The 9556-nt window shown below is 36.0% G+C and overlaps 1 pseudogene; it reads left to right on the forward strand.

The window, feature by feature from the left end:
• The first annotated feature begins 2693 nt into the window (after nucleotides 1-2693).
• On the forward strand, nucleotides 2694-3088 carry LOC138155692 (small ribosomal subunit protein eS24 pseudogene; annotated as a pseudogene).
• Nucleotides 3089-9556: the final 6468 nt, after the last annotated feature.

Raw genomic sequence — 9556 nt, forward strand, 5'->3', positions numbered from 1 at the left:
TGGACTTAATTAAGGTATAGCCTAGGGGTGGAGAAGTATTTAGAACAGAGACTTTGTAATTGATTGAATGATTGGAAGGTCCTGGGGTGGGGTAGTACTTGGAGATTATTTAATCACACTTAGTAAATGCTGTATTTGGAATGATGTCATGTTTCGATCTTCTCTGTTCTGGGTTTGTCACTGAATAAAATAGAGAGCACCTATGCTGGTATTTTGAACCTGGGAAGTTGCCTTTGCTTGGTATTACATTACACTCCCCCAAGACAAAATACATTCTGTTAACTCCTTCTCCCAATCTGCTCCCTCTTCTATCACCCCCCCTCACTTCTTTTATCCCCCTCATTTTTCTGTAGGGTAAGATAGATTTCTATACACCATTGCCTGTATATCTTATTTTTCAGTTGTATGTAAAAATGATTTTTAATATTTGTTTTTAAAACTTTGAGTTCAACATTCTCTCTGTTGCTCCCTCTTCAACCACCCTCATTGAGAAGGTAAGCAATTTGATATAGGCTATACATGTGTAGTCATGCAAAACACTTCCATAACAGTCTTGTTGTGAAAGGCTAACTATATTTCCCTCCATCTTATCCTGCCCCCATTTATTCTCTCCTTTGACCCTGTCCATCCTCAAAAGTGTTTACTTCTGATTATTCTTCCTCCCATTTGACCTCCCTTCTATCATCCCCTGTCCTTATTCCCTTCCCCACTACTTTCCTGTAGAGGAAAATAGATTTCCATTCACAATTGAGTGTGTATATTATTCCTTCCTTAAGCCAAATCTGATGAGAGTAAGGTTCACTCATTTTCTCTAACCTCCCCCTCTTCCTCTTGCACCACTTAATTTTTAGATATTATTCCTTCATATTCAACTCACCCTGTGCCTTCTGTCCATATATATATATATATATATATATATATTTTTTCCCCTCCAACTACCTAATACTGAGAAAGGCTCATGAGTTACAAATATCTTTCCATGTAGGAATGTAAACAGTTCAATTTTAATAAGTCCCTTATGATTTCTCTTTCCTGTTAACCTTTTTCATACTTCTCTCAATTCTTGTATTTGAATCAGCTCTGGTCCTTTCATCAAGAATGTACAAAAGTCCTTTATTTCATTGAAAATAAATTTTTCCCCTGAAGTATTATGCTCACTTTTGCTGGGTAGGCAATTCTTGATTTTAATTCTAAATCCTCTGACCTCTGGAACATCATATTCCAAGCTCTTTGATCCCTTAATGTAGAAGCTGCTAAATCTTGTGTTGTCCTGATTGTTTTTCCACAATGCTTGAACTGTTTCTTACAGGCTGCTTGCAATATTTTCTCCTTGATCTGGAAACTCTGGAATTTGGCTACAATATTCCTAGGAGTTTTCCTTTTGGGATGGATCACTTTCAGGAAGTGATTGGTGGATTCTTTCAGTATCTAATTGCCTTTCTGGTTCTGGAATATCAGAGCAATTTTCCTTGACAATTTCTTGAAAGATGATATCTAGGCTCTTTTTTAAATCATGACTTTCAGGTAGTCCAATAAATTTCAAATTCTCTCTCCTGGATCTATTTTCTAGGTAAGTTGTTTCTCCGATGAGTTATTTTACATTGTCTTCTATTTTTTTTTAAATTTTTTTGTTTTATAATTTCTTGATTTCTCATAATGTCATTAGCTTCCATTTGTTCCATTCTATTTTTTAAGGAATTATTTTCTTCAGTTAGTTTTTGGACCTCCTTTTTCATTTGACCAATTCTGCCTTTTGAGGCATTGCCTCCTCATTGGCTCTTTGGACCTCTTTTGCCATTTAAGTTAGTCTATTTTTTAAGGTGTTGCTTTCTTTGGCATTTTTTTTTTGATGTCTCCTTTAGCAAGCTATTGACACATTTTTCATGATTTTCTTGCATCACTCATTTCTCTTCCCAATTTTTCCTCCACTTTTCTTACTTGATTTTTGAAATCCATTTTGAACTTTTCCATTAATTAACTTTCAACCAATTCATATTTTTTTGAAGGCTTTGCATGTAGGAGCTTTGACTTTGTTGTCTTCTTCTGGTTGTATGTTTTGATCTTCTCTTGTCACCAAAATGAGATTATATAGTCTGAATTTTCCCCATTGTTTGCTCATTTTCCCAGCCAATTACTTGACTTTTTAGCTCTTTGTTAAGGTAGGTCTTTACTGTCCCAAGCTTTCTGGGGTTTTGTGCAGCTGTTTTCAGAGATACTTCTATGGACCTGTACATTTTCAGTTCATTCAAAGTTGTATGATGAAAGGAGAGGTGTTTACTCTTCTCCTGGTCTGTACTCTGGTCTCTGAGTGACCACAAGCAGCCTTTTCTGCATTCAAAGTGCGAGGATTCCCTCTCTACCACACTAGCACTACTTTTCACCCTAGGACTGTGACCCAGATGCAAGCAAGGGCATCTATCCTCAGCACCACTAAAGAGATCCTGCAATTCACCTCTGACCAGCCACCAGAACCATCTGTGGACCAAGAGCTCCAGAAAGAGCTACTGCAACTGATGCCACCACCACCACCCTGGGGTTGGAGATGGACTGTGCTCCTCTCTCACCGAGGTCCAACAGAGCTTTCCTACTGACCTTCTAAGTTGTCTTTGGCATTTGTGTGTTGAGAAGTATGGAAGGCGGTTGCTTCTTGTGGCCCTTTCCCTCTCCTGCTGCTCAAGGAGCCGGCTGCTACCATGAATGACACTGTAACCATCAGAACCAGGAAGTTCATGACAGACTTCTTCAGAGCAAACAGATGGTTATAGATGTCCTTCATCCTGTAAAGGCCACAGCGCCTAAGACTGAAATTCAAGAAAAACTATCCAAGATGTACAAGACAACTCCAGACATCATTTTTGTCTTTGGATTCAGAACCCATTTTGGTGGTGGCAAAACAACAGGCTTTGGAATGATTTATGATTCCCTTGACTATGCGAAGAAAAATGAACCAAAGCACAGACTTGCAAGGCATGGCCTGTATGAGAAGAAAAAGACATCAAGAAAGCAGTGAAAGGAATGCAAGAACAGAATGAAGAAAGTCAAGGGTACTGCAAAGGCAAATGTGGGTGCTGGCAAAAAGAAGGAATAAAAGACACTATGGATTATCTTTATCTGTGAAGATAGTTTATTCATGGTCAGATGAAAAATTATGAAAACTTCAAAAAAAAAAAAAGTATGGAAACCACCACAGTTGCCAGTGATTCAGTCCCCTGAGGCTTGCTCAAGTCTGCTGGTGCCAGCACAGTCTACACTTTTCTCTCATACTAGTGCAACAGACCTTTCCTGTCAACCTTCTGTGATAGTAATGGAACATAAAGATTCCCCTGTATTGGCTTGGTTTTCAAATTGATTGTGTTAAAACCCAGAGCTTGTTAATCCCACCTGTGGGATGGACTTGTTGATGTGAAAAGAAAGTCCTGAACTGGGAGGAGCTGGTGACATAGATTTGGAGAGACAAGAGAGAGGCAGGAGAACTTTTTTTTGGAAGCAGCACCCTCATGGAGGCAGAGAGAGAGACTGAGAGGATTGAATTGCCCTGGACTTTTGAGACCTGCCCCCAGAGCTGCCAAGGACTGAGGAGACATGGCTGTTTTGCTGGTACTTTGTCTGTCTGTTTTGATGTTGTTTTGCCAGATATGTCCACTGGTGAAAGACAGTCCTGTTGAAGAAGTCCTGGAACCTGACTGTTGGCTAAGAGCTCCTGAGACTGTCCTGCAGACAGAGAGTGAATACTGTCCACTGGTGAAGGACAGTGCTGTTGTTGCAGGGGTCTGGGAACCTTTCTGTTGGTTCAGAAGCCCTGAAGAAGGATTTTCTTGTTGTATGTTTACAGAAATCCTGGGAGAGGGTTTTGCTAATGTGTTCAGGGGTTCTAGGACTTCTACAGACAGAGGATGAATTAATGAAGGGACTGGCAATGTATCTTGTGGCCTTGCTAAGCCTTGTCTCCCCAGGAATTAAGATTGCTGAGAACTTGCCTCCTGTCAAGATGAAGAAAAGACTTCCATTTGGGTATTAAGTGCTGTGCTTAAACTTGATATAACTCTGGGGTAGATTCAATTGTGATCCAGGGGTGGGGAACTTTTGACCTTTTTGTGTTCTATGGTTGAACAAATGAATGTACTTTACTTAGATTGGAAACTAATCTCCATTTGAGAAGAGGGGTTTTGTGATGGACTAAATGAAGGTACAGCTTAGGGGTGGAGTAGTATTTAGAACAGGGACTTTGTAATTGATTGAAGGATTGTAAGGTCCTGGGGTGGGGTAGTACTTGGAGATTATTTAATCACACTTAGTAAATGCTGTATTTTGAATGATGTCATGTTTTGACCTTCTCTGTTCTTGGTTTGTCACTGAATAAAATGGAGAGCACCTATGCTGGTATTCTGAACCTTGGGAAGTTGCCTTTCCTTGCCATTACATTACACCTTCCAAGTTGTCTTGGGTTGGAAATTTGTTTCATTCTGTCATTTTGGGGTTCTACTGCTCTAGAATTTGTTTAGAATAATTTTTACATGTATTTGAAGGGGTTTGGGGGAGAACTCAAGCAAGTTTTACTCAATCATCTTGGCTCCCTCTCCCCCCCTCTCAGGTAAATCTTTAAGAGAGATTTCTCACACTAGAACTTCCAGATGAGGAAGTAGAAAAGGGAAAAACCTTAGTCATAATAAAATGATTAGTTATTAATACCAGAGAGAAATAATCATTTATTACATTCCCCCATATGATTCTACTGAAAGACAAAGTCTCCTCAATGAAACACTGATATCACAAACACTTCAAAGGTTATTAACTATAAGGCTTATGATGGGTGATAGGAAGAAGGGGAATAGGATGATCGTGTTAACAAAATAAAAGGAGCCAGTCCCCTTTATTAAGTAGACCTTATGGATAAAAGATACAAAGAGAAAAAATAAACAGTAAAATAAAATTGTTCATTTAAAGCTCAGAAGTCTTATCTGATACAGCTATTGAGATAACCATCTAATACCACCCTCAGATTTGGGTGTGGCCTTCAGAACAGTTACCAACTGACTGGCTTCTTACTCAGATAACTTGTAGAGATCCTTTTCTCTTGCCCCAAAACCAAACCAACCCTCCTACAAAATTGGTCTTAATAGAATTTCAATTTTACTCTGCCAATAACCAAGTCAAATAATACAAGTTAACTCAACCCTTATGTCTCTACTATTAGAGAATCAAATTTGAAACAGAGAATTTACAAATTTTAGGTTAACCAATTGTCATGCTGATATACCTAAGAAACTCAAATACAAACTAAAAATTAAAATTTTTATACTTGGAATTGTTCATTCCCCCATTAGAAGGATGAGATTCTGCTAAGGAACAACAAAATATTTTTTATAAGAAGATGGATTCTCAAATAAATTCATTTTTGCTTTAAAGTTGCCAGATCAACTTCAATTGTAACAAAAATGTTAAGATGGAATGTATAAACACGTAATTGAACAATACCTATTACATGAGTTGTTTGTAATAAAATATCTTTAATTTCTATCCATGTTTAAATGAAGAACCTCTAGTAAAAGTAGATCTAAGTCATTTATAAAATAGACCACAAGCCATTCTTCTCTTGACATAACTAATTGTGCTTCTATTTTTATGATATAAATTTCATTCAATAAAAGGAATTACATATGGGTTTCATAAATCTTTGCTTCATTTGCTTAATTATCACCATACCATTAAGAGAAATTAGAGGGCCTTATCTTATATCTGAATATACAATAAGAACAGATAACAAGGTTAAATACTTAGTTGAAAAAATTAAAATTCTATACCAAATAGCTCAAATATTATGCCTACATTTCACTATAGTAATAGTAACTCACTTGTAATTCAGCATTAACCTAAAAATCTACTTAGTTATGTTTATACTGATCACCTAATGTGATTATAGAAATTTGTCATAAAAGAATTAGAGACATTGTTACATAGAGAGGGACTAATACTTCCCTAAATTATTATAATTTCCAGGCAAAAGTTATATAGCCAATTGCATTGAGCCAGGCTTAACTTCAGCCAGGTGGGATATTTTCCATTCAAATGTCAGGGAAATTGAGTCAGGAGAATCTTACCTCAGTCCCTGCCAAGAGTTGTTCTCCTAAACTTTCCCATAAGAACTCCACCTGCAGTTAATGAATGTAAATCCCATAGGGTTGCTGGCATCATCAATTTATTGGCTCAGTAGCATTCCTTGATGATCACACCTGGAGTCAAACTCAGAAAAATATCAGTTACAGTCACATAAGTTCTTAAAACAGCAAGTTATAATAATCAGAGCTTCAAGTGGACTCAGTTCTCAAGGAACACATATCCTAGATAACAAGTATTGACTATAATCTCACATTGGTAACAGTAAGAAATTTATCACGGAAAAATCACCACTTATCTTGATATGATAAGTAGATGTTTTTTCATCCCTATGTTAAACATTCACAAATGATTTTGCTTTAAAGATGCTTAATAACAAACAAAAAAAGATGGGATGTATAAATATAATAACCCCAAACTCTATACCAAGAATAGAAAATTGTCTGTAGTAAAATATAATCAGTTATTAACAAAGTTCAAATGTATATAAATGTAGACTACCATTTTCAGAATCCCTTTAAACAATGGCAACAACATTAAAGTAATTTGCATGCATTTCAGGGCCTGTTCTACACACAGATTCTAATCCCACATTAAATGACAAACATGAGCAAAATCAGATTTCTCATTAACACAAGATAGCTCATAAGTTACTACTCTTCACTAACATAACTGACTGTATTGAAATCCTATTCCTTAAAATGTAAACAAAAGAGGTTTCTGACTTAACCTCACTACTTAATAGATTCACATCTTTGTTTCACAAGCTTCTTTACCTTCATCTAATTACACTCATATCATTCTGAAAGAGTAAGATGCGTCAGGAACTGAATCCCACATAGATAGTGACATGTAATAGTTCACTTAAACCCCTAGAAAAACAGGTCAATTGCTGTAAACTTCCAAATAGACATACATACATATACATATACATGCATATGTATATGTATGTATTTTGTATTCACCCCTTAAAGCAAAATAAATCCTTGAGAGTGGAGTTTAAGACAAAGTTGCTTCAAGATATACATAATCTCCACAGGTGAGTGTCATAACAATAACTCCAAATAACTTAGTTAATAATCTCATAATATTCATAAGTAATAGCCAAATAATTTTAGATGAAACTTCCTATTAAATATAGGAAAAACTGGAAGTTGTATTCTTAATTACAGTATTTTGGAATATTACAGTATGTGGTCAGCAGGGCTGATCAAATGGCTTCAGTTTTCTAATCCACTTTTTAAATTTTTTGACTTTTTTGTATATTTCTTAATCTAACAACATCTAGATTATAAAAGAAGTTGCTTTTTTAACATGGCTGATAATTTTGCATATTACACAATATAAGAAAATTTAAAAACACAAACAATGCCATAAACAATATCACATATTTGAAACTTGAAACAAAACCCATTACCTGTCAAAACTATTACCACATGGGGTGACCTTAAGTCAGTTGAATACTTTTTCAAATTACCCTATACACAAAAAATCATTCATCTCATCACCATTGACAATGTATACAGATAACATCCAAAACTCTATATAAAGTTATCAAGTAATGAAGTAATTGCATCTAAAGAAATAATAAAAACAGTCAACCTTTAGATAATGTTTGCCCTAGGTTAGACACCCTGTTAAGCATTTTACCATCACGTGATCCTCACAACAACCCCTTACAGAACAGTAAATTGAGGTAAACAGACAAAAGGTAACTTGCTTGGGATCATACAATTAATAAATTTCTTAGTGCCAATTGGCAAGTGTATTTTATATTAGATTCTGACTTACCATAATCATCCTGATAGGAGAACACACTAGGACCCCATTCTTATTTCCTTCAGGACAGATTTTGGATTAAAATCAAATCAAATCCAGATTTATAATCACTAATAACATTTTAAATCTGAAGGCCCAGTACCCTTTGCACTTCAAGAAAAAAGATTATCCATATTCATATATTTTGATTTTTTTAAAGACATGGGGTGAAAATTTCCAGCTCTCTATGCTTATCAGATAAGGAGCTGCCCCAAGTATTCAGCTTCCAATTCCCCTGTCCCCCACTTCAGAATTTCAAGTTGCATATACTAGGAAGTACATATAAAGTTTTACCAAAGAGTTTGAATTTATATCTATTATCTTTAGGTTAGCTTAAAGTCTGCTGGGCTAAAATATCATAAGTTATTACTTTTAGAATTTCTTACCCTAAAGATACTAAATGACCGATTTCTTTTCTCAGGGGGTTTTGCTAGCTAGGTGTGCCAAGTTTCCTGAAGCAGAGAAGCCTTCAAGTTTTCAGAGGGAGTTAAATAATTTTCAGTTAAGCAATTAAATCTATAACCCAAAAGAATAGTAAATTTCACTTAAAATGAGACCAGAATTAATTCAATTACATTTGGATCTATTTTCCAATTAGTATCATATAGAACCTCAATTTTTAATTTAAGTTAGTATTATGTTACACAAGGTCTATTTATTCCAAGCATTTCATATTATAGAGTCACTATTTCCAGTTAATCCATTGTAAAAGATTTTAAAAGTGGTAGTTTTAATTACCCCAATTATCACATTTCTCTTACCAATCACATTTTACTCCTCATTCCACTGTTTCTCGTATTTCGTCTGTCATCCTCTTGTCTGCCTCTCCAACTTTAGCCATGATCAGAAAGGGAGAGGAGAGAGACTGATTTTTTTTTTTAATTTAGAAGCATTCTAAGTTCTACTTAAAGAGGAGTCAAAGTTTGGGATTGACTGGGAGTGGGGGTGGGGGTATTGAGGCTGATTGATTTCCGTTCAAGTCCTTCACAGGTATTTCTAAATCTCCCTTAAAACAAATTTTTGAGCATGTTAATTCACCCCTTAAATCCCCCAAACTGATCACAATTCAAGGCTGTGAAAGGAAAGGATCTTTTCCCTTAACTAATGAGGGCAACACATGTTTGAAAGCCCTCTCACCAGCACAGGCTTTAGATCTACAAATTAAGTTTTATTCAAGGTCATTATTCACCTGCCTCACACCAACTTTTCCTTTTGTCTTCCTCTTCAAGCACAGGAAAAAAATCCCTTTTGTGGCTATTTCGCTTTAGATGAATTTGAACTTCACTTGCCCACTTAAAAAATCAAAGATACCTTTCCCTCACCAGTCCTAGCAGGCAACAACTCTGGCCCCTAGGGTAAAAATTGGGCCTCTTACTTCAAGGAAGTGCTGAAAGAGAAAACCCCTGCCCTTACACCACCTCCAAAACTCATAAAAGAACTCTTTAAATATAAAACTCCTCTTTTTAAACATTATAGCCTGGGGGAGTTTTACCCTGCTTTTCCATTTCCAACTAGCAAAAACAGGCCATATCCTAAAGACAAAAGACTGAGTACTCTCACCATCATCTCAGTTCCAATATCAAGCCCCCGAAAACTGAACCTCCAAAAGCTGTCTTTGGCAGAA

The sequence above is a fragment of the Petaurus breviceps genome, unplaced genomic scaffold, assembly GCF_028583685.1.
Source record: "Petaurus breviceps papuanus isolate PSGF00001 unplaced genomic scaffold, PetGlider_PUasm1.0 98, whole genome shotgun sequence".
NCBI lineage: Eukaryota > Metazoa > Chordata > Mammalia > Diprotodontia > Petauridae > Petaurus > Petaurus breviceps.